The sequence below is a fragment of the Leuciscus leuciscus genome (genome assembly GCF_965113295.1).
Source record: "Leuciscus leuciscus genome assembly, chromosome: 16".
Taxonomy (NCBI): Eukaryota; Metazoa; Chordata; class Actinopteri; order Cypriniformes; family Leuciscidae; genus Leuciscus; species Leuciscus leuciscus.
In genome coordinates this window covers 6,600,386-6,620,011 of record NC_138740.1, presented here as the reverse complement: position 1 = coordinate 6,620,011, position 19,626 = coordinate 6,600,386, and the positions used below count along the sequence as shown (strand labels likewise).

At 38.9% G+C, this 19,626-nt stretch overlaps 1 pseudogene across 1 annotated transcript in view; it reads right to left on the bottom strand.

Moving 5' to 3' along the window:
* Positions 1-896: 896 nt before the first annotated feature.
* Positions 897-19,626, bottom strand: part of LOC309477578 (DNA repair protein RAD50-like) — a 50,612-nt pseudogene continuing 31,882 nt past the window's right edge. Inside the window, exons 12-25 of the transcript in view lie at positions 19,082-19,234; positions 18,295-18,470; positions 16,027-16,264; positions 14,891-15,080; positions 12,879-13,005; positions 11,405-11,619; positions 8,978-9,088; positions 8,710-8,802; positions 6,925-7,052; positions 5,942-6,166; positions 2,145-2,230; positions 1,846-1,988; positions 1,598-1,731; positions 897-1,444 (exon numbers count right to left, since the gene is read on the bottom strand). The product of the transcript in view is annotated as a DNA repair protein RAD50-like (transcript). The remainder of the gene's footprint in view (positions 1,445-1,597; positions 1,732-1,845; positions 1,989-2,144; positions 2,231-5,941; positions 6,167-6,924; positions 7,053-8,709; positions 8,803-8,977; positions 9,089-11,404; positions 11,620-12,878; positions 13,006-14,890; positions 15,081-16,026; positions 16,265-18,294; positions 18,471-19,081; positions 19,235-19,626) is intronic.

Genomic DNA, 19,626 nt, shown 5'->3' with positions numbered 1-19,626 from the left:
TGGAGGAAACCAGGCACCGCTCATCACCTGGCCAATACCATCCCTACAGTAAAGCATGATGGTGGCAGAATCATTCAGAGGCAAGAACTGGGAGACTAGTCCGGATCGAGGGAAAGATGAATGCAGCAATGTACAGAGACATCCTTGATGAAAACCTGCTCCAGAGCGCTCTGGACCTCAGACTGGAGCGACGGTTCATCTACCAACAGGACAACGACCCTAAGCACACAGCCAAGATAACAAAGGAGTGGCTACGGGACAACTCTGTGAATGTCCTTGAGTGGCCCAGCCAGAGCCCAGACTTGAACCCGATTGGACATCTCTGGAGAGATCTGAAAATGGCTGTGCACCGACGCTCCCCATCCAACCTGATGGAGCTTGAGAGATTCTTGAGAAGAATTGGAGAAACTGCCCAAAAATAGCTGTGCCAAGCTTGTAGCATCATACTCAAAGACTTGAGGCTGTAATTGGTGACAAAGGTGCTACAACAAAGTATTGAGCAAAGGCTGTGAATACTTATGTAAATGTGATTTTTCTTCTTTTTTTTTTCTTCTTTTTTTTTATAAATTTACAAAGATTTCAAACATACTTCTTTCACGTTGTCATTATAAGGTATTGTTTGTAGAATTTTGAGGACAATAATGAATTGAATCCATTTTGGAATAAGGCTGTAACATAACAAAATGTGGAAAAAGTGAAGTGCCGTGAATACTTTCCGGATGCACTGCATATTGATGATAACAAATGTTAATGTTAGGTGCAATTACTCGTGATTAATTACAGAAGCCTTAACTTTTTTTTTTTAAACCAATCGACAGCCCTAATCCAAATATGTTTGATGCCACCATTACAGATATTGACGTGAGGTCACAAATAAGTAGATCATGATTCAGAAATTAGAACAAGAAAATATTTTTTTAATATTTCAGAAAAAAGGCAACTAAATGTACAAACTAATATTAGTAAAGTTGAATCACATTGTGCCTTTCATGAAACAGAACAATTTTGTGTGTAAATTTTACGCAAAAACATTCTTGTGTAAAATGTTGAGTTAAAACATTTTTACATAAATTCAATTTAACTCGACAATTAATGCAAGTATGGTTTTGTGGACGATTTACTGCTAGGTGCTTAGATTTGGTACATGGAGACTGAGTTTAGATCATGCTAATCAACTGTCTAATAAATTAAACTTTGATTCTATGTCACCTCTGAATATAGACTAACAGTCTTTCTTCTCTCATCTGATCTGAGGCATCAGTGCAGGTAGGAGTTGAGTGTGTTGATACTGCACTTTGTGATTTCTGAGCACTGGTCCTGGTTCTTCCTGATCCTGTAGAAATGCTCCACATAGTTGGATCGTCCCAGGAGCTCGACAAAATCCTCGTCGTGAGTGATAACAAGCAGCTGGAAGTTGCGTTGGCGAGAACGACTCTTGATTATCCTACAAAGAAACCAATGGCACATCTTTTAGTTAGTGAAAGTGTCAAAAGGCAAATAAAAGTTCTTGTTTTGTCATTTTGCTCTTGCTGTAAATACATTGTGTTTCCTCTTTAAAAACTGGCTGTATTTATGCAACAACAAAAAAAAGACTCACTCCACCAGTGCATGTGCCAAGGACTCTATATTCTCTCTGTCTAAATTGGTGGTGGGCTCATCCAGCGCCAGAATCCCACAGTTCAGACAGAACGTCTCAGCCAGTGCCAACCGTATTATGAGGGAGGCGAGAACCTACAGACAAACATGCAGAAAACATTTAAATGGGAACCTTGGGTGATTCTAAGAGAGATTTTTTTTTCACTGGAGTGATAGAGAAACACAAGATACACGTAGATGCTTTTTGACCTTTTGTCCAGCACTGCAACGTCCCCGCATGTCCAAAGCCGTGTCTCCTTTGACCATTACCACTCTATAGTTGTAAGTCCTTCTTTTCAGGCCGGCAGAGGCGTTCTCATCCACATCAGAGCGAATCTCTACGTACTCAATGTCTGTGGGAGATCAGGAGACATACTCATGGTAAAAGGTCACTATATATAATAAGTATCAAACAATCAAACAAAGATTTGACACCTTATCAAGCAGGACAAAAGATTCATGAAAACAAAGCCATAATTGCAGACAAACATTTGTGTGTAAAGGCAGACCTTGTCCCCTGTATGTGCTCCGCCATAAATCTCTGATGATTTTATTAATCTCCTCCATCTTCATGCTGTGAAACTTCATTATTGTTCTGTAACAAAAAATAGCTTCATGAATATTCATATATACTAGGAATGCACGATATATCTGTACCATATCTTTTTTTTTTTTTTTGGTATCCGTCGATATTGGTTATTTAATTGTGCATGCTAGCCTTGCTGCAGTATTCTGTGTCATAGGTGTTACTCAGTGTTACGCTAATATTAGTCTCTCTGTTTATCCTGAGGTTTACCACAGTCCCCCGGATCCAGGGCGTATCCGTATCTAATGAAGGACCTGCTCCTGGACACAACGACAACGCAGTCCTGAAGTCTCAACTAGTCTCTCCCCTGTGAAGGCCTCCTTCCCTTCACCTCTGTACAGATAAAACGCTGTCGGGATAATTCCAGTTCATGTGGCTACGCGGAAGCAATACATTTTTTTTAATCATTTTTCAAGGCTTGTACCTTGAAACCTATTTCATGGTTTGTGTTCTCGAGTTTTGTGCAAATGTGCGGCCGGATCGCATTGAGGATTTTCTGTTAGAACAGTGTCGTGTTAGCGGCCCCTAAGTTAATAACTAATGATCGTTGCGACAGAAGTGAATCAATCAAAACTAACTTTAGCTGGACAATAACTTTATTCTAGAGCTGCTGTAAAGCCAAAACAGTCTCTGTTACTTTAATTTCCTATTATCACTGTAAAGCTGCTTTGAAACAATCTATATTGTTAAAAGCGCTATATAAATGAAGTTTACTTGACTTGACTGGAGGATTTGGTGCCAACAGATCCTGAGTGTCATTGACAAATATCTTATAAAATGTGCTGCCGCTCCCTATACACAGTAGCCTGGGAAAACCCAGACAACTTCCGGCAAATTCAGATTTGCTCGAGAAGTAGTCTGGCAAAGAGCTCATTTAAGCCCATTTCTAATCCGTCGAAATCGCGGCATCAATCAGAAACGTTGAGGCGGGCTTTACACGATGACGATCGCTCTGATTGGTTTTAGGTCTATCCAATTGCGCCCAAAAAGCATTTGAGTGACGTCGGTTCAACTTTTAAATGCATTATTATATTCAAATTGCAAACACATGAGGACAGTCTCCATGAAAGACCCACTGGCAGATGAACGTGCTGCTACATTTCTCTCCGAAACGGTAGGAAATTAAATTAGATTTAATAGAGGATTTTAACTGTGACACGATGATTAAAGGGATAGTTCACTTTGAACTTAAATTTTGGTATGTTTTCGTTTACCTCAAGGGCATCCAAGATGTAGGTGTCTTTTTTTCCGCAGTAGTTTCAATTTTGATATTTTTAGGTCAAACCATTCTTGTCTGTCAGTCATATAATGCAGGTCTATGGTCATTATCTCAAAGAGCATGCACAGAGTCCAAATTAAAACAATTCCCCGTCGTCCAAATGAAACAATTCCCCATCGTAAGTACACATTGATGGCCTAAGACACGAAACGAGCGGTTTGTGTGAGAAAACGAACAGTATTTATATCGTTTTTACCTCTTGTACACAGCCGCGTCCAAGTGATCTGAGAGCGCGGGCGGGTATAGATATATACAATAGAAGTCGCCTTGGCTACTGCAGTTCATTGGAACGAAACCGTAGCCAATGCGACATCTAGTGTATATATCTATACCCGCCCGCGCTCTCAGATCACTTGGACGCGGCTGTGTACAAGAGGTAAAAACGATATAAATACTGTAGTGTTATAGTGTTATGACTGTATAAATACTTATCCCCGGATAAGCGGAAGATGATGATGATGATGATGACTTTACAATAAGGTAAATAAACTAATGAGCTGCACTTCTACAGCATTTGTTAATGTTAATTTAAACATTTACGAATACTATTAAAATCAAAAGTTGTATTTGTTAACATTAGTTAATGCACTATAAGGTAACATTAACAAACAATGCACAGCTGTATTTTATATTTACAAATATAAATATAATTTACAAATGTATTGCTCATGGTTAGTTCATGTTAGTTAATAGATGAACTATTGTTAACAAATTAAACCTTATTGTAAAGTGTTACAAATTTATCTTCTTTGTTAGTGCGCATAAAACATTAAAAGTAGTCGACAAACAAAATGGAGATAAAATCTCTTATTTTATGCAATATTTACTGAAATATCCAAATTTACTGAAGTTATTTTATTTTATTCTATTCAATGATAAGCCATATCCGGTGTTTGCTAGAAGCAATGTGACAAACCCTGAAACTTTGAAATAATCTGTTGTGGTTTTAAGAGAGTTGCACAATTTGGCCTAAAAACTGCTATTTCTGGTGCAAACTGAATACAGTCTAAAATAGAGATTATGCAATAAATGCTGTTGATTTATTAATTTATTCACAATGGAGCAGTAATGAGTGACTAATAGACCACTATAGCTACTGTGTCTCAAGTACTGATTATTCAATATTTGGAGTGACATGACTATACTGACAACTGTGATCTTTTATAAAGTAAAGAAAAGTCATTGACAATTTAAACTCGATATCTTAAAGAATAAGAATAAGAAATTGAAGAGTAACGGCTGAAAAGTCAGGATAACGCCTGTGCACTGTAGATAGGCTGATGACGGCAGAACGATTCAGACAACCACAGGCCTGCTGATGTAACTTCTGTGAAGACGCAGGACGATACCGATCTAAACCAACGATAATGATTTGTGACTTCCTCTGTATATTCCTCAACAGAAACCATAATTTTTTGTAAATTTGATTTTAAATTTGTGCAGAACAGAGACCAATGAAAATGAGATCAAATTTGGACGAGTCAAATGAATGTAAATTGTACACAGATCTCATAAACTATAAATGAGTGGTCAGTGCTTGTGCATCGAACCACTTAGCCAGGGTCTTCATGCAGGAGAGAATCAACATTAAAATATGATCTGAACCAGTATAGTTCCACAAGGACCTGAGTTTAGTGTTAGTACTAGTCCCACAATTGTGTGGAAAAATATCATATGCAAGTGTATTTGCCCATGTGACATCACAGACCCTGTAATATCCTAACAAACTGCTTTTGTAGCTCGGTTAAATGCTTTTGTTTTAATGAGGAGGATGTTTTAACAACTTCTAGGGTATTTTAACGGTATAAAGACCTCTTATGTGTCAAAAGGTCAAGGGAAATTTGATTTCTCATGTCATGAGCCCTTTAAAGTACAATAACAATCAAAGGCATTTCCTGCAAATAAAATGATGCTTTCTTTATTACTTTTCTGCAATTTTACCTATGTTGTAGCTTACTCTAACTTTACTGGGTATTGCAGTGATTATTGTTTGTTCTTGTATGAAAAATTGCTTGTTTCTCTTACATAAAGCGCTTTGTATAATCTCATCTGCTGAACAATTTCTTAGTATTTTCTGAATAAATATACAAAAATGTGTATAGTGTGTAATATAATGTTTTGGACCAAATTTTGTATACATTACACAATTATTTTACATGGCAAGATCACCATAGCAATGGTTATAACATGTTAAGCGATTTAGCATCTTTCTGTGGAGTCCTTGTGATATTAAGCCCAACAGTTAGTGATGATTCAACTACACCATTAGTGCTAAAAGTTGAGTCAGACTTCCTTCAGTCTAGGTCATCGCACACATGGCCTGTTGCTGATTGTTGATTCTTGTTCTCTGCCGAACCACATCAAAACCAAACCTACACACTCTGACAAACCGCTACTTGAAATTACCCTTCAGAAAACCCCTGATAGCAAAACCTACTTACTGGTCTAGAGCTTTATAGTAGATGTCCAGGTCCTTATTGGCCAACTCTGTTGTTCTCATGACAATCATTTTGTCTCTGTAGAGATCCTCAGCCCGGCTATATTGATCCTCATTGAGCTCTTTACGAAAACGGAGGATCTCGTCCTCGTAGCCTTTCTGCCGACCGACAGCCACACTGCGGTTCTTTTTCAGGTCATCCAACTTTCGCTCGACTTCTCGCCGCTCACTTGACAACAGAAGATACACTCTTTAAGATACACACTCATTTGAACTCTCAGCCTTTGTGAACATTTAAAGCGGCGCTATGCAGTTTTGGCAATTCCTTCGTTGTTTTCTCGCCAGTTTCTCTATAGAGCTCCCCCTACAGCTTCGGAATAGATATTTGACAACACTGTCGTCAAAACTCATTGGTGACTCTCCCTCATCCCATCTTCTAACTCTGGTCATGTGCATTTGTTTTCAAAGAAGCCGGCGAACGCATGGAGCCATGTCCACTGAGGTGTGTATGATACATAGAAGGCCAGCATTTAAATGTTTAGATAGTGTATGTGTGCAGTGCCGTAAAGCAATTAATTACATCCCGAGACCTGATATCACACGATACTTCCTGACGCTGAGGTCAGGCCCGCCGGCCCAAAGTTGCAAGGGTGATTTTTTCCGCTCACAGGCGCTAAGGGGGTGCGAGAAGACCACCATTCAACCCGAAAAAAGTCATATAACCATTCCAATGACTCCGAAGCCATTCAGTTATGGTAAATTAAGCTAAAAAAAACTGCATAGTTCCCCTTTAAACAAACTAGGTTTCATTAAAGTAGCAAGGAGTAAAATCTATGAGTTGGTGAGAGAGATTCATTTAGAGTTATGGTAACCAAAGAACATACTCAGCATATAAAGTCTTCTGAGCTTCAGAAAGTGTCAAACATCATCAGGACTTCCTAACTGGCACTTGGTAGTTGTATATAAGAGGTATAAGTTATCTCATACTTGCGCAACTGCACGACTTGCATGTTTCCCATCTCCTTAAGCAAAGCCTCAAGTTTTCTAGATACCCCTTTCAGCTCCTCCGCACGCTTCCGTGAGGTCAAGTTATCTTGTAGGCAGCGTTCTTGAACCTGTTAAAAATCACAAAATCATATATCATTAAAAATGGAAATGAATAGCTATATTGTATAATTAAATTATACTGTAACGCTAAATGCCTATAATTAATGGCTAAAATGGTGAAAAAATCTATTTCATAGAGACATCAATAGCAGTTTTGGTATCGGTGATATTGGCCTTCTTTCATTAAACAAATATTTAAAATATAGGCTACTGTCTTTATGTTGTTTCTGCATTGATTTGGAGAATATGAAATTATTACAAATAAAAAAATATATAAAAAAAATTAACGTTAGGTACGATTAATCCAGTAAATGAACGCACTTATATATACAGTACTGTACAAAAGTCTTAGGCACTTTAGTATTTTCACCCCCCAAAAATTTATTTAAGCCATGCAGTTATTTGGATCTTTTGCTGTAGTATGTCAGTAGGAAATATCCGTTTACATTTCTAAAGATTCCTTTTGCCATTAATTGTAATAATCCAGTGATATTTTAAAATGCACAAGGAGTCTGACAACAGCCGGTGCTCCACACGGAGATCTGATCTCACCATCATCAAGTACATCTGTGATTACATGAATGCAACTTTAAATGACTTCTGCAGTCGCAAAATTATCCAACCACCCGAGTAGCCCTAACCCTAACCCTAACCCCTTGAGTGACCGCAAAAGACCTGCAGCAAGACTTGGTGGCAACAGACACTGAGGTTTCAGCTTGCACAGTAAGGTACGTACTAAACGCATGCGGTTTTCATGCCAGAACTCCAAGACGTACACCACTACTAACCCAAAAGCACAAGAAAAGTCAGCTCCAATTTGCTCAAAATCATATAAATAAGTCACAGAGGTTCTGTGGAGCGATGAAACAAAACTGGAAAAAAAACTCTGCCAACAGTTAAGCATGGTGGGACTCTGTGATGCTCTGCGGCTGCTTTGCATCCTCTAACACTGGAAGCCTGCAGTGTGTGGAAGGAGAGATGGATTCATTAAAGTATCAGGAAATCCTAGTGAGGAAGCTAAAGCTTGGGCGTCATTGGACCTTCCAACAGGAAAATTATCCCAAGCATACCGAAAATTCCACTAAGGCTTGGTTGCAGAAGAAGTCCTGGAAGATTCTATGGTGGCATCACAGTCACCGAACTTCCATAGAAAATATCTGGTGGGATTTGAAGACGACGGTTGCAGCACGCAAACCCAAGAATATTACTGAAAAATATTCTAATATTCAGAATTAATGAATATTACTGGGGTAATATTGCTCATGAGGAATGGGCTAAGATTCCTCAGAAACGCTGCCAGAAGCTGCTGTCTGGGTAAACATCTCGTTTGCAGCAGGTCAAACAGCTGTAATGATGTACAGTATGTAAGTAATGTAATGTAAAGTAATGAAGATGCTTGCCATTAAAGGGTTGAATAATTTTAGAACTGCAGAAGTCATTAAAAAGTGGCATTTTCAGTTGAATTTGGGGAAACCACTTGAAAGATTTGTTGTGTTGAGCTATTTAAATTACCTTTGTTTGATTTGTTCATTGCAAACAGCTGAAAGTCTGTAAATATTGCCAATAAATCTGATTTGCAATGGGGGTTGAATAATTTAGATTACAACTGTATATATATAGGCCTATGCAACAACAAAAGCAAAAACACATAAAGCTTTGCTTGACCTCTTTGTAGCTGTCTTTGCCCTCTTCAATGTACTTGGTGATCTCTCTTTCAAGGAGGGTCAAGTTTTTAACCTTTTCCTTGAGTGAATTTATCTAAAAGAAAGTATAAAGTTTTAGTCAACTCTGATGATAAGCAATGACTTTGGCTTGCATTAAAGTAAAAATCCACAACCTTTCATGTAATACATTGTGGTGAATAATTTCACAGTAAACATAAATAAGTCACATAAAACCTAAAACACAAATGCAAAAACAAATTAACCAACACCTTTTCTTGCCCTTCTTCCCGTTTCTGCATCCTGCGCTTTGCAATGTCCTGTTTCTCCAGCTGGAACTTCTCCAGAGTTTCAGCTAGAGGAGACATCTGCTCCTTTGCATCCTAATAAACACAAATCATGACACACCAGTAAAAATATGATTACATTATCGTTCAAAAGTCTGGGGTCCGTAAGATTTTATGTTTTTGAAAGAATTATCTTATGCTCTCCACAGCTGCATTTACTCGATAAAAATACAGTAAAAACTGTTGTGAAAACTGTTTTTCTATTTAAATATTTATTTAAAATGTAAGTTACTCCTGAGATGGCAAAGCTGAATTTTCAGCAGCCATTATACTATTATACTAAAATGTATATTACTGTCATTTTTGATCAGTTTGATGCAATCTTACTGAATAAATACATAAGTAATCTATAGATGTTCCCTTTTATGGGTTCATATAACGCTGAGTCAGGAGCTGAAGCTATGGGAACAGTAAACCACAGCACTACACTACGAGATAACTGCTGGTTTATCAGTCTGTGATTGCATAAACACAAAACACTGACAAACATGAATAAATAACACCCCGCTCAAGCAAAAAGCAAAAAAAACAACAACAACAACAAAACTGGGAACCTGGGGTCAGGTTAATATCAAGATTATAAACTGTTATAAAAGTGTCCAGAGGTGAAGATAACCCACACGCCTCATAAGCTTTACAAATAGCATTTCTCACCCAATGCAACATCAGCTACTCAGACTTACACCATTAGCTTGTATGGTCAACATAAACCTTTAACTCTCTGGGGTCGATAAACGAACCGGTGCATTCTGTAACTGTTGGATTTTTTCCACATAGCAGCGAAATCGACTTAAAATACTCTTAACTGGGAAACACCTATGCAATCTTTTACATTATCCCAAGACTCAAAGGGTGGAATAGAAAAGGGCAACACTGCAACCTAGGAACGAAATTAAGCTGATGCAGCCTTGGGTATATATATCCTAACCTAGGTCATAACAAGACCTTTGCCAGGCCTGTAAATCTCTGATTCTCTCAAGAGAGGACAGAGCCAATAACACTGTCTTAAGTGTCAGACTCTTCTCTAAAGCTGATTCCATTGGCTCAAATGGAGAATCTTTTAACCCTTTCAAAAAGATAAATCCAATGAGGGAAATTGTACAGAGCAGAAATGTCTTGGCTGCCTCACACCTTGATAAAGCAGAAAACCAGAGAGTCAATCCACAGACAGCGAATCAGATCCAACTGTCAGTCTCTGCACCACGATGCAATAAGACAACACTTGAAGGCACATATGTGCCTCGTAGAGGGTATCCTACCCTTTCTGAAGGTTTAGTCTCAACTCAAGCCCCTGCAAATCAGAACCAAATGAAAATACTTAAATGAGGGCCAATTGAGAAAAAACAAAACAAAACTGGTAAAATCCAACCTGAGGAAATTCCTGTGCCTCTGGACAATTTTAAAACAAAAATACTCATCCTTCAGATAGATCGTAACAAACCAATCTTCGGTTTGAATCTGAGGAACAAGTGTACCTTCAACCACCTACATCTCAGACACAGTTTTACAGATAGTGGTGAACTCAGAAGCATCTGAGATTGTGATTGATATACCCTGATGGAGATCCTAGAAGAAGGGCAAAGGCCTGCAGGGCAGATATGGTTTAGGTGGCCTAGAATCGGTCTGATTCTCCAAACCGAAATATATTGCACCACGAGCTAACAGATCTGCACACAAATCATCATGTGCAAACTCATCCGGAGAGGCTTTCAGTATGCAATTTAGAGAGCGATAGGGAAAGCATGACAGAAATTCATGGGCTCACTCTCCATAGCCTCCACTATCCCCTAACTCAACAATCAGATCCCTAAGCTTTAGGTCATGCAGCACTTCAGCAATAGCAGAACTAGTTATAGAGGGATGTCCAATCATTGTTTCCTCAGAGAAAAAAACTAAGCACTTTCATTTTAAAATTCTTGCAGTGCTGACAAGTCATTAAAGGCGGCTTGAGCATGATGATAGCCCAAGCACTTATCATGCGAGTCCTCGCTCGTAATAAAAAAGGACACAGAGCCACATACTTACGAAATGCCATTGTTTTCACCCAGAGGATAATAATCTCCGTGATGAAGGCCACCAAACATGATGAATCCATTCAAATCAGAAGAAACACACTACATGGCTCAGATTTCTGAAGAGCAGAAATCTGAGGAGTGATGCCATGATAACATCCTGGTGACACATGCCTTAGTGACCGGTGCAAGCACAATCAGCCAATGAATTGGTGTGATTCTATACAGGTTTCAGACAATCTTCATACCTGGAGGGTGTTTCGATAATGTCAGCTAATGACGCTGCATCGAGTGAACCTATGAAAGGGAACTTTTCTCATTATGAATGAAAGGCACATTAAAGTGGAGAGGCGCTCCTCACTCGAATGTCTCGTTGGAGCGTCTGGATTTCAGTGGAGAACTCCACACACTGCTCCTCCAACTGTTGACGCTTCTGCATGTTGCTGGAGACCAGGAGCTTTTTTCCACGAATCTCGTTTACGCTGCTTTTCAAGGCCTGGATCTGCTCCTGCTGGTCCTGGATCAGTTTCCTTTTCAGCTCGATCTTACTGCAGGCTAAACACGAGGAGCATCACATGGAGACACAGTGATAAACAGGGTCATATACAGTAGGTGTTAGAACTTATTTTACCAGTATTTGGGTATTTGACATGAAATACTTTGTTAACATTTGCTGTGGTGTGACATGCTACATTTAAAATAAATTCCAATAGCATTTTGCTAATACTTCTTTTATATTAACAATGCATGCAGTTTCTTTTATATTACATTACTTTGTTTAGTCAGCCACATATTTTAATTTTATGTGTTTTTATTTTATTTTATTATTATTGTAGGTGCATTTAAACCTCTCCTGTAAATTTAAAGATTATCCCTAACTGAGATTTAAATCAGAGTTTAAAGTAATGGAGCAACAAGATTAAAGTTAATTTATCTTAAATGTAAAATAAAAATAGGATCAAAATGATAGTTTAAATGAGAGCATGCTTATTTTTAAACAAATTTTAAAGTTTGGTGCAACAGAATTACTAGATACACATAAGCGTAATCCCTATTGGTGCAACTCACCCTAAGTAGTGAAAGTGATTAAAAGTATCGAAAAAATACCTTTTCCTATTAGCATCAATCTATCTATCTATCTATCTATCTATCTATCTATCTATCTATCTATCTATCTATCTGAGTTGGTCGTTCTGTCTATCTGTTGATACAGTACTCAGGATATACAATTTCCCTTATAAATTTATATAAATATAAAATAAGAATATCAAAGAACAAATGACACGTTTAAATTAATGTACATGGCCATTCAAAAGATTGGGGTCAGTAAATGAATACTTTTAATTCAGCAAAAGACTATTTAAACAGATTAAAATTGACAGTAAAGATATTTATTATGTAACAAAGGATTTCAAATGCGGTTTTGAAATGCTGTTCTTTTGAACTTTCTATCCATAAAGACTCCTGAAAAAAGTATCATGGTTTCCACAAAAATATTAAGCAGCACAACTGTTTTAAGCAGTACCAAATGAACTGAAGGATCATGTGACACTGAAGACTGGAGTAATGATGCTGAAAATTCAGCCTTGCTATCACTGGAATAAATTACACTACTATTTTTGTATATATTAAAACAGAAAACATTATAAATTGTAATAATTGTCCACATGTTTTTACTGTATTTTTGATCAAATAGATGCAGCCTTGGTGAGCACAAGAGACTTCTTTCAGACCCCAAACTTTTGAACAGGAGTGTACATTCACATGAGATTCACAAAAAGTGTTTTGTATTCTACATAAAGAGCTGAACGTACTGGTGTCCAGGCGGTGTTGGGTCTCTTGTTTCTCCTGGCTGACCTGCGTCATGGTTCGGCTGAGGTCAACTCCCTGAAGCTTGGCTGCATGCTGAGCGATCTTTCTCTCCACATCCTTCAGGTCAAGCTACATATGACAGGAAACATTCTGATTACCCACAGTTCAATAAAAATACTGCGTTGTGCTAATACTAACTTGTGCCACATCAATTACTGTTGCATCCACGTTTATACTCTATTTCAAGTGAGAATAATATATCGAAAGCCATTTATGAGAACTATTCATTTATAGCACACCTTTAAGCTAAGCTTTTTTTTTTTTAAAAACATGGAGAACACTATAGTCTCTGGACTCTGTCCCGGACACCAAAATTGTAATGATTCATAACAATTTGTTTTTAGATTTCTATGGAGATAAAGGTTAAGATCCTGATTTTTTCAGGAGTAGTACAGCACACCATGAGAGTATATTAGCACAGTTTGTTTGCTTTTGGGATCCAAAGGAGCATTTGGACCTGGAAACTGTAATGTATGAAATCAGACTTAAAGGTGCACTTGTGCAGGATTTTCGGGGAAAAAATTGTGTATAGACTAATACTAAATAATGCCTCTCAATCACGGTTTATGGTCCACTAGAAGTGTGCAGCGGTGTTTGTGTCTACAAATACACTACTGCCTATATTTTCATATTTTCTTCCTGAATTCCTGTGGAATGTGTAGCCCCAGCCAATAATGATGCGTGGCACAGGTGAGGACGGGACTTCATCATGTGAGTCTGAAGCTTGGTTAAGTTGTCCGGTAAGTTGCTACTGCCTTGTTGACAGCTATCTGTAATCCGTCAGAATACTAGGCATTATAATTATGTTTTTATGATGACACGTAATTATTGTTTATTAGTGAGCTAGACTGATGATGGCTAAACTCGCTCGCAAATTACAAGCAGTCATCTAATTATTTGCGTATCTGTTCTTAAAGCCCAATTTATACTTCTGCGTCGAGTGTACGCCGTAGTGTACGTCGTAGGGTACGCACGTAGGCGACGCCGTCGTGAGCATTTATACTTCTGCGAATGTCTGTGTTGCTCTGCAGTTACACCGCCGAAACGCTAGTTGGCGCGGGTGGGTTTTAATGTTCCAGTTCCACTGTGTTTACATTCCTCGCGGCTGTTTTGAGTTTAGGTTTCTACGAGCAATGGCGACTGAAGGACAGGAGTCATACAGATGGCTGTATTTCCGCACTTCTTCAAGCAATCTCTCGGTCACTTGGTCTATTTCCATGGCTCTTCACTGATCTTCGGAATTTAAAAATGGCGGGCGGGCGGTGCAGAGTGCAGAAGATCCTTCCGGAAATGCGTAGGAGGAAACACGATGCTATCCAGCCGACCAATCACAGATCTTGCGGTCCGCGTCGCCGCGACGCGTAGTTACATTTTTGAGGAGGTGCGCGTCAGGGTACGGCGAAGGGTACGACGTATGGTACACGTCAACGCGTATGCTACGCCGTACCTTCTACGCGAACCCGACGCAGAAGTATAAATTGGCCTTTAGTATACACAATGCTATTTTTGGATGATTTTTTATAACAAAACAGCTCATTGCTCATGTTCCCGCTGGTGTTCTCTTGAGTCGTTCGGCTGCGTGTGCAACTGATAGACAGGGAGAGGGCTTGTGTCTCTGGCGGTTTTCAGCCTGTGAGGAGGGGCCAAGTTTAAATGTTGTGTTTACAAACAGTAACTGAAAATCCTGCATTGTGCACCTTTACAACCGGATAACAACTTTTGCTCTATTCTTCATAAAGCTACTACAGTATATGACTTCAGAAAACTTGAGATTTAGTATATAATAAACTTTCAGTATTGTGTATTTTTAATAAGAATCCCAAATACTGCAGTTTTCTGAATGTTCTATGTGATAAATAAATAAGTCTTTAAGTAAATGTTGTATTGTTCTGATGTGCTGCATGTTACTGGATTTTATTTTCTGCGTTTGGACTGGCTGGAGATGAGCTTAGACCTGATAGCGATCCATGAGGGAGACGTCCTGCAGACAGGCCTTGGCGGTGTCTTCCTCAGACATCAGTGTGCACAGCAGCGTCTCCTGCTCCTCAGTGTCTCCTTTCAGCTTCTCAATGTCTCGATTCACACGCTGGAGTTTATTTCTGAGCTCTGGCAGCTCTTTCTCCTGGAGCTCCACTATAGACTGCCTGTCAAGACAAAAAATATTCATCAATATAAGGGGTGGATGGAAGGAGGGGTAATCTGGTGGATGGATGGATGGATGGGGAATGAAGGGGTAAAAAGGAGGAAGTATGGATGGAGGAATGAAGGGGTAAGTAAGTGGATGGATGGATGAATGGATGGGGGAATGAAGGGATAAACAGGAGGAAGGATGGATGAGGGATGGAGAAATGAAGGGGTAAACAGGTGGACAGAGGGGGGAATGAAGGGGTAAATAGGAGGAACGATGGATGAGGGATGGAGAAATGAAGTGCTAATCAGGTGGACAGAGGGGGGAATGAAGGGGGTAAACAAGTGGACAGAGGAGGGAATGAAGGGGTAAACAGGAGGAAGGATGGATGAGGGATGGAGAAATGAAGGGGTAAACAGGAGGAAGGATTGATGAGGGATGAGGGATGGAGAAATGAAGGGGTAAACAGGTGGACAGAGGGGGGAATGAAGGGGTAAACAGGAAGAAGTATGGATGGATGGATGGATGGATGGATGGATGGATGGATGGATGGATGGATGGATGGAGGAATGAAGGGATTAACAGGTGGATGGATGGATGGATGGATGATGGATGATGGAAGGATGGAGGAATGAATAGATAAACAGGTGGATGATGTGTGGATAGATGGATGGGTGGGGAATGAAGGGGTAAACAGGTGGATGATGAATGGATAGATGGAAGGATGGGGAATGAAGGGGTAAACAGGTGGATGGATGCAGGAATGAATGGGTAAACAGGTGGATGGATGCAGGAATGAAGGGGTAAACAGGTGGATGATGGATGGATGCATGGATAGGTGAAGTAAAAGATGGATGTATAAACATGAAATAAAGGATGGATAGTTAAAGTGATAAACAGATTGAGGAATGGACAGATAGATAGATAAAGTGATAACTGAATGGCCAGAAAAGTGTTATTGCCTGATGGGCTTCAGTGCCATCATTTCATCACGCCTGCGCTCTTTCCTCTTCAGGTCCTGCTCGGTGTTCTTCAGTTTGTCTGGGACGAGCCGCAGCTTGGACTGCATGTCATTAATGACGTCCTGGAGCTCGGCCTCTGAGGGGAACACACGCTGACACACGGGACAGCAGGGCTCGCCCTCCTCCGTCAGCTGACTGATGAACTGACTGCACACAGCGGTGGCGCCCGCCAGCATGGCTGCCAAGAGAAGACAAAAAGATAATGAGAATCAGTGCTGGGGGGAACTCATTACAAGCAACTTGAGATATGTAATCAGATTACTTTTTCAAGTAACTTGTAAAGTAAAGTTTAAAATTTCCAACAAAATATCAAAATTACAACAAAATTACGAGAATAATGAGAGCTCTCCTGTCCCAATGTTGAGAGAATCATGAGTAAGTGGAGAGGCGTTGTGTGAGTGTGTTTGTGTGCTTTGTGAACATGATGCTTATTGCAGTTCTAGACTAAAAGTGAGCGTGCATTTACTCATCTCACTTGCACAAAAAAAGATTCAATATTTCTCAAAATGAATAAAATCAGTGAAATGCAGAATCAAAATACTATGCAAACCTTCAAAAACTAAATATGTTAAATAAAACATACATTTTTATGCATTTAATCTCACTTTATTGACCAATGTACTTGTTTCTGACCTTTGATAATGTAGAGAAACAAGTAGAGAAACTTGTGCATGCTTTCATCACCAGCAGGGTGGATTACTGTAATGGACTCCTCACTGGCCTTCCCAAAAAGACCATAAGACAGTGTCAGCTCATACAGAACGCTGCGGCCAGGATTCTGAGCAGAACCAGGAAATATGAACATATCACACCAGTCCTCAGGTCTTTACACTGGCTCCCAGTTACATTTAGGATTGATTTTAAAGTATTATTACTGGTATATAAATCATTCAATGGCCTAGGACCTCAATACATTGCAGATATGCTCACTGAATATAAACCCAACTGATCACTCAGGTCATTAGGATCATATCAGCTAGAAATACCAAGGGTTCACTCTAAGCATGGTGAGTCCGCTTTTAGCTATTATGCTGGAACCAGCTCCCAGAAGAGATCAGATGTGCTCCTACAGTGGTCACATTCAAATCCAGACTCAAAACACTTCTGTTTAGCTATGCATTTACTGAATGAGCACTGTGCCACTGTTCGTCCGACTGTTTGTACTGTACTGTATTTTATTTTTCTGTATATATAACTGTTTTAATTATTCTTATTTATTTTTATTATTTTTATTTCTTCTATGTAAAGCACTTTGAATTGCCATTGTGTATGAAATGTGCTATATAAATAAACTTGCCTTGCCTGCCTTGCCTTGCCTTGATGATTCAGTTAAACCATAAGCAAAAATGACTATAGATTTTTTTTGTTTTATTGGTTAAAGTAAGTGTTAAACTTTTAATTTTTAAGTTTTATTGGTTAAAGTGTTAAACCTGCATCCTATTCTTCCATTATCCAGAAATGGCAGCAGAGCTGATAGGTTTGTCTGAGCTGCGCCCTCTACTGTACAGCCATGAATTTCCTTCAGCCTGAGGCTTATTATTTCACTTTTGGTGTGAAAGGGTCTTTACATTTGCCCAAAAATATAACTTTTTTGTTATAAAAAAAACAAGCCCAGCCCAGGTGCAAAAAAAGTAACGCAAAATTAACATAACTCATTACTTTAAAAAAAAAGTAACTAAGTAGCGCAATTAGTTACTTTTTAAGGGAGTAACGCAATATTGTAATGCATTACTTTTCAAAGTAACTTTCCCCAACACTTCCGATAATCACATTCAAAACACGGAAGACTGAGAAAACCAGGAATGTTCTGAATTCACACACATACTGGGTTGTGTAACTGCTGTGGACTTCATAAACTCAGCTGTGTGGGTCCCAGCTTGATATCTTATCAGACTTCATATCAACAGTCATTGCTCTACTTGGCATAAAGAAAGTCTATATCCTGTTTACCAATAAACAGTAATTTACCGTCAAGCAGGCCCACACAGAATCTGCATCTGAAAAGCTCCAAAGACTTCAGCAGAATTCAAAGGCCATCATACACAAAACGCATCCCTCGACCCTAACGGGCTCATGTATGATTTGTCCATTATATTAGCATTTTCTACCAAATGTATATGATTTTTTGTATTATTCTGAAGATTTGCCAACAAAATGAGCACAGTATGTAGATTTAGTGTGGATCTGAAATGTTTTGTGAGAGCATACCTCTCTCTTTAGAGGACTTCTCCAGCTCATCCTCCAGTTTACTCAGGTCTGACTGGAAGTCCTGACTGCCGCACACATTGAAAAGTCTCTCTTCATAGTTGACCAGCTGCTCTTCCTTATGTTTGATTTCTGCCATTAAGTGAGTCTTCTTCTGTTCTCCAGATGCAAGCTCCTTACTATGAAAAATAAAAATGAAAAGTCTTGTCTAGTAATGCTAGTTAATTTATCTGAAGGCTGTAAAGGATGTATTAACATTTATTGGGAATTATCTCAGCACTGTTAAAGTTGGAGGATAATTACATTTTATTGTGTAAATACAGCATTTGGAAAATTGTACATTCTCCAATATTATTTTGCACATAAACATGTATTTTATTGATGTGTGTGAACTTACGAACAGTTTATGTACACTACTACAAGTGCAAGTCATATCTGCCATATTTGCTAGACAGCCCTATTTTAGACATGTCTGTGTAAGCTAAACGTCACCATTTGAAAACTACACTGCATGTTCCACTGACCTGAAGATGACCTGTTCCTCAGGCACCCAGAAATCGAAACCAAATATGTATAAGATTTAAGTATGTGGGTGGTTGTACAAAGGCCAGTATTTTCTGTTACATCAGTGTCAATGCATGTGTGTATGTCGCTCATCACGTAGACATTTAAATACTGATTAAAACTGCATGAAACATTATAGGCCCTCACACTGAATATCATCATTTATGGCATTCTCTAGCTTATTATAATAAACGTTTGCGGATAAACAAATCAAAGGGCGACAGACTTCATTTTGCTGAGCCGTTCTCTGGTTGATCTCTCTGGTTTTGGAGTGGATCCAGTCTGCCAGCTCGCTCTTACTTGGAAAGTGTCCTAGCAGAGACACCAGCTCTTCATTGTGTCTCGACTTGATCTTCCTCACTTGCTCCTCTTTCTCCATCTGGAATCCGAAGCAGAGATGAACTATTTATTTTCTAGTTGGATAAAGCTGTCTCTTTGCAAGCCTCTGTCTGGCATAAGCACTGATCATAAAACTGCTATATTAGAGTCTATAGATCACACTATCCAGACATTACTGTGCTGTATATTCTGTATACTGCCATAACTGCCTAGAAAGAATGCCTTTTGGCCTAAGTGACGTCCAGGTAATATCTCACAGTTTGCTCTGATTCAGCACATTTTGATAAATGTAATAATGGGAATAATTTGGTTCATCCATATACTGTATATAAAAATCTGCAAACTTCTAAAACATAAATAGTAGCATATATTGTCTTTGCTAAAACACTCTTGCTTTTTAAAAAGAGTATGAAAACATAGCCTAATTTCTGA